The sequence below is a fragment of the Agelaius phoeniceus genome, chromosome 3, assembly GCF_051311805.1.
Source record: "Agelaius phoeniceus isolate bAgePho1 chromosome 3, bAgePho1.hap1, whole genome shotgun sequence".
NCBI classification, from domain to species: Eukaryota; Metazoa; Chordata; class Aves; order Passeriformes; family Icteridae; genus Agelaius; species Agelaius phoeniceus.
Genome location: NC_135267.1, coordinates 41,934,349 through 41,940,348, shown reverse-complemented (window position 1 = coordinate 41,940,348; position 6,000 = coordinate 41,934,349).

Here is a 6,000-nt window from a genome sequence, read left to right as displayed (position 1 = left end):
CATCCTTTTCCCTGGTCCTTCCATGAACCTGCTAAGTTTTGGCATTTGACAACTGGCTTGGCTGAGGACCAAATGTGCCAGCCAGGCTTCTCCAGAGGGTGCCACAGACACAGTGAGAGGTATTTCAAACTCACAGGAAGAAACCTCTACATGACAAATTTTGTTCCATCAGCCAGTGCTATCATTTCTGTGAGTGCCACTAATGCTGACAAGCTGAACAGGAAAACCTGGAAGTCTTCACTGACAAAGCATATGTCTACAAAATTGTTTGGGTTTCATTTATGGGGCAGGGTATGTCATGTAACTGTCCTCAAAGGTCTTCTGAGAAGACATTTGAAATGTGTACCGTGGCACTCTGCTTTAGATCTAGTATTGCTCCAGTGCTACTGTTCATTTCCATGAACAGTTTGGACAATGAACAAGATGGAATGCTTTAAAAATTTGCTAGCTACAAGAATACCCCAATAGATAAATTCAGAGATTAAAAAGCTTGAAAGAAAATCATAAATTAACCCAAGTCTGCAAGATTTAATTGATTACACACACATGAAAAATACTAAACTTGAGAAGAATGAATCAGAGGCACAGACACAAACAAGGAACATGTAGGTTGGCAGCAGTGCAGCAAAAAAGGGCCTGGAGTTACAATGGATCAAAAAACAAAGATGCACCAAGAATATGAGACTCTGTGAGACAGGAGATAATTACTCTGTTCTAACCCACTCTGGAAAATCCTCAACTAGACCACCGTGGCTCAATTAGAGAGAGCAGAGACAAACTGGGGAGATTAAAGCACAGCAGCCAGGATGATGAAAGGACTCAAAACTGTGACCTACAGGCAAAGGCTGAAGAACAGGGGATTGTTTTCTCTAACAAGGGGGAAGCTTGAGGGGTTAAAACTTGCAGCTTTCCTTTGTGTAAAAAGCTCAATACTGAGCTATTGCCCAGTAAAGTAGAGAAAGATAAAATCAGTTTTGCAACAAGAGAAATGTGGGTGAGTTATTGCATACCTCTAAGAAAGAGCCCTTGACATAAATGGGAGATTTCACACAGACTAGATATGCTTCATCCCATGTCACTGTTAATTATGCTAAATGCCATTCCCAGGGAGTTATCCTGCTGGGACTATGCCTGTCTAGATCCATATCTGAGCCCACACAGAGCACAGTATCCTCAGCAGATGGAGTTAGTGCTGGACAGCTGAGAGGGGTCCAGAGTGAAAATCTGCCATGACCTGCACTGGATGGGAATGGGCTCTTCTGCTCTGCTAAAAGCAAAGCTCACGTGTGGCCCTGCCTAGATCCTGTATCTGACAGCAGGGGAAAGGGAGCATGTGTGGGAGCTGTCCTGGTGACTCATAGAAAGGTTTCTTGTCTGTGCTTTAGGGGAGGGAGAGCATTTTGTTGTGGGATAGGCAAGTTTAAAAAAGGGGAGGTTCTTTAAACCAAGGAGATTGCTGCAGCATGTAGGCAAATCTTGGTTTTATAACACAAGCAACCATTTGGAACAAGGTCATGACTGTTCTTAGCAACACTGGTACTTTTCTGCAGCACAAGTCTACTTCCAGCAGTATCCTCCTGTCCAGTCACAGGCAAAGCATGACACAGAGCAGTATTCAGTGAATTTCTTTTCTAATAACCCCCAAAAGCTTGAAATCTGGCAGGGTAAGGGCTTACTACAGTCCTACTGTTGCTGAAGGGAATGAAAAGGCTAGACTCAAATCCAGCCTAACAGGCAGCAGATATAACTTCCATCTCCTTGCTGGAGGTGCATCCAGCTGTGCTGCTCCTTTGTGTGAGAGCTCTTTGTCCTGCGTGGCCCATCCCATGTAACAGCAAAAGACTCAGACCAAAACCTTTCAACCAACTCAGTGATCAGCTTCTGCAGAGGAGCTGTTTCTGGTGGAGAAGCCTTGATCTCCATGAGCTGCTGGCGTGAGAGAGGTTTGACTGTGTGAAAAGGGATAAAGGATCAAGTCCTGGAATATTTTGTCTGAAACAACCTGGGAATGCTCCCCCATGCTGTGAGCAACACTGCACTTGGTCATCTAAGTAGCTGCTCTGACAGGATTTAAGTCCCCATAATTAGGTCTTTCCCATATAAAAAACCAAAGCACAGACTTTCAGTTTTAAATAGTCCTGGCCTGTGTTCACCCTTCTGCCTCAGTTCTCAGAGGCTCTGCTTTGTGTCTGTGGAGGCTGTGTCATTATCCACCCACAGCAGCAGCAGGAAATTTTCCTGGGCCCGAACCTAACTTTTGGTTTTAGTTCAGTTTCTGACACCTCGCTCCCACTCCCGTCCTCAGGAACAGCTCCCAGGGAGGGTGAGTCACTTCACAGCCTTGGGAAGGCAGAAATGAGGAGCTCATTTTGGTTCCAGCCCTTTCCTAAAGCAGTTTGCACAGTTTGCAGGTGCAGACCCTGGAGGACTGCAGCCAGCACAGAGATTTTTCCCTGTCACTGACTGAGGGTCCCAAAGATCTTAGAGAAGATCTAGAGAATTTTCTCCTTTTGCCCCAGCAAGGCACACACAAACATAGCCCACATTCCCTCTTCCCAGCTCAGGTGAGACTGCAAACAAGGATGTGTAAGGCTGCAGGGATGGGCAGCAGGCAAAGCAGCAGCTGCTGGCTGTGGGAGCTGCTGGTGCCTTCTGCTGGGCTTTCCAGAGACCTCCTTCCTTCTCCCACAGCTGAGCTTGCTCAGGAGGCTTCATCCTCTGCCTCTGTTCTAGGGGTCTCCTCACTGCCGTGCTCTGTGTTAATTTCCTGGCACCATCTCAGCCAGAGAGAAGCCCCAAGGCAGAAGTACCTGGGAAGGTGGTGATGGTGCTGTGATCACCTTTACACCCCTGACATGGTGACAGGACAGTGGGGAGGTCTCTGGTGGCTACTGCCTGTGGCAGTGTTCACAGGGGTCCCAGGATGACGGAAAAGATGAGAATCTTGACTCCATGTTTCACAAGGCAGATTTATTATTTTATTATATATATTATATTAAAGCTATACTAAAAGAATAGAAGAAAGGATTTCATCAGAAGGCTTGAAGGGAAAGGAATGGAATGATAATAAAATCTTGTGACTGACCAGAGAGTCTGAGACAGCTGGACTGTGATTGGCCATTCATTAAAAACAACCACATGAGACCAATCAAAGATGCACCTATTGCATTCCACAGCAGCAGATAATCATTGTTTTTCTTTCACTCTGAGGCCTCTCAGCTTCTCAGGAGAAAAAATCCTAACGAAAGGATTTTTCATAAAGTGTGTCTGTGACAGCTGCCAGCTGGGAATGTGCTCTGGACAGAGGAGGCAGAGAGCTGGCAGCTGATAGATAGCTCCACAAGCAGAAGTAAGTTGATTTTAGAGACTTTTAAAGATTGGAAAGAGTTAGTGATAAGGTCTAAATGCAATCCAACATTCAAAGGAAATCTCATGTTTAAAGTAGGAGATTTGGTCAACCACAATGGCAAATAATCACAATTTTCAACCCTGGCACAAAGGGGATGTGTCTGTATGAGTTTCAGTGTGCTTCAAAGAAAGGTGAGAATTCAGATGTCCTAAACACCCATTAAATTGATGATTATTCACAGAACAGGCTAACCTCACTGGCTTACTATGCCTGCAAGAGTATTTGTCTAGTCATGGATAATTGTCAGAATATTTAGAATTATGGTTTGGAAAAGCATAAAAGACCTGGAGGTCTGTCTGAACCTTCTGAACCTTCTCTTTGCAAATGCAGGCTGGCAGTCTCACACAACTGGGTTTTCCTGTTGAGTCCCCTGGCTCTGCTGTGTGTGTTCCTGGCTAGACATGCCACAAGTGAAACCTCTCCTGTGTGAACAGGGAGGCTCTTCGTGCAGTCTTAGCCAGGAAAGCAAACAAAACTGAAAGGCAAATGTTATCTGACCGCTTCTAACTTCAAAAGCATTGAAGGTCAAGCTGTTATGTTGGTATATAGATATATGCTAAAAAATAGCAGCACTTGGAAGGGCTGAGCAAAGAAGCTTCCTGTGGTTTGCTTTTCTTTTTTTCAGACTGGATTTCCTGTCAAGTCCACCCAGAATGAGGAGAAGGGCACAATTGTGTGGATCAGGAGGAAGAAAGTCAAAGGTGATCCCTGATGAGGACTGAACAGGTAGGAATTGTGGGTATGACTGAGCTCCAGGGCTTCTTTCCCAACATCAGCCTGGCACCAAAGGTGCTCCAAGCAGCCCATGGCACATATGATGTCTGTCATGCAGCTCTCTGACACACAGGCATTTCCTCACAGGCACTTCCACATCATCTGTGCAACAAAGACCTGCCCAGTATTAATATTATACATAACTGAGTAGGAGAGACTGAAAAAAGCACAGTGAAATTAGGTACATGTGTTCAAATTGCCATGTCAGGTATTGAAGCTAATTATGGAAGTGTCACTTTTTTAACCCACCTACTTGCTTTTTTTTCTGCACAAAGTCACAATTAAGGCATTCTTTGCCCAGTGAAGCATTATGCAACTTGTTAATTAAGGCAGGTAGAGATTTTGCAATCCTAAATTCTGCCTGAGAGGCTTTCCTATGGTACAGGGCTTCCCTGGGCTCCTAAGGGCAAGCAACTGGCTTCTGCCATGTCAGAAGTAAACAATTCCCATCTTCCATGGGGAAGATCTCTTTTACAACATTCCCAAATGGCAACAGAGGACTAATCTAATACATACACAGCAATCTGACCCACAGAAGCAGGAAAGTCAATTTTGTGTGAGCTCAAACTTTTCTGTGTAAGTGCTAAGTCACTGAGGGGTGTGTTTTGTTTGAGAGTGGCAATTTCTGTTTGCAAAAAGATTGTGTAGCATTTTTGAGCATGTGGTGAGAGAAAGGCAACCGATCTCAGGCATGAGAACACGTGCAACTATTTGTCACGAATCATGGAATCACAGAATTATAGAATTGCAGAATCGCAGAATCGCTTGGATTGGAAGGAACCTTAAAGAGCATCCCACTCCAATCCCCCCACCATGGGCAGGGACACATTCCAGTGGATCAGATTGCTCAGGGCTCCATCCAACCTGGCCTTGAACACTTCCAAGGATGGAGTATCCACAGCCTCTCTGGGCAACCTGTTCCTCTCACTCACAGGCACATCCACTCAGGAGCCTCTGAGAGCTCAGCTGGGGTGTGGGTGGCACCAATTCAGTGGCAGCAGCCCAGTCTCCAGCCAGGCAGCACAGACAACCTGCAGCTGGCTGTAACCTGCCTGGGGAAGGCAGGTGCCCTCCCTCACTGCTGCACCAAGCACCTTCCACCCTCAGGCCAAGCTCTTGGAAAAGCCCTCCTCACATGTTAGCTGTGCTCACAGACAGGGCTCACAAGCACAAACAGCAACATAAATCCATGTAGGCAAATCTTGGTTTTATAACACCAAGATTTGTGTTTTTCCTTTTTTGGAACAAGGAACAAGCTCCCAGGGTGGGTGAGGTGTCTGCTGCTCTGCTTAAGTAGCACACTGCACACTGGAGCAGAGCAGAGATCTGGCTGGGAAAGGCTGCTTCAGACAGTGGAGGGTCAGCATGCTAGGCCAGCCAGCACTCCTCCAGAGTCTGCAGGGAACCTAGAGATGGGGACAATCTGATGTAATTGTGACCACAGGACTGCTGGCTTTCCCTAGAAAGACAGGCCTATCTGCATGCCAGGCCCACCACAGCAGCAGGCAAGCTCATCCCTTACAGTGTACAGACAGCTAGCATTGGACTCAAGGGCTTTGTGGCCACCCAAAGGTGAGGAGTCAGCCCTGAATGCATAAACCTAGATGTTACCTTGAAAATAAAGCAGCAATCCACCCCCTCCTCAGGGAAGATGTGAGCTTTGCCGTGGCTCACAGCACTGTCTCTTGTCAGAGGGCACCTTCCTCTCATTTTTAGCTGAGAGACTCAGCTCTGTCCCAAATGATTGCTCCTCCTTGAAGGCTTATGGAGAATTGAGCTGGGAAACCTGTATGGTTTCACCTCCAGCCTAGAAATGC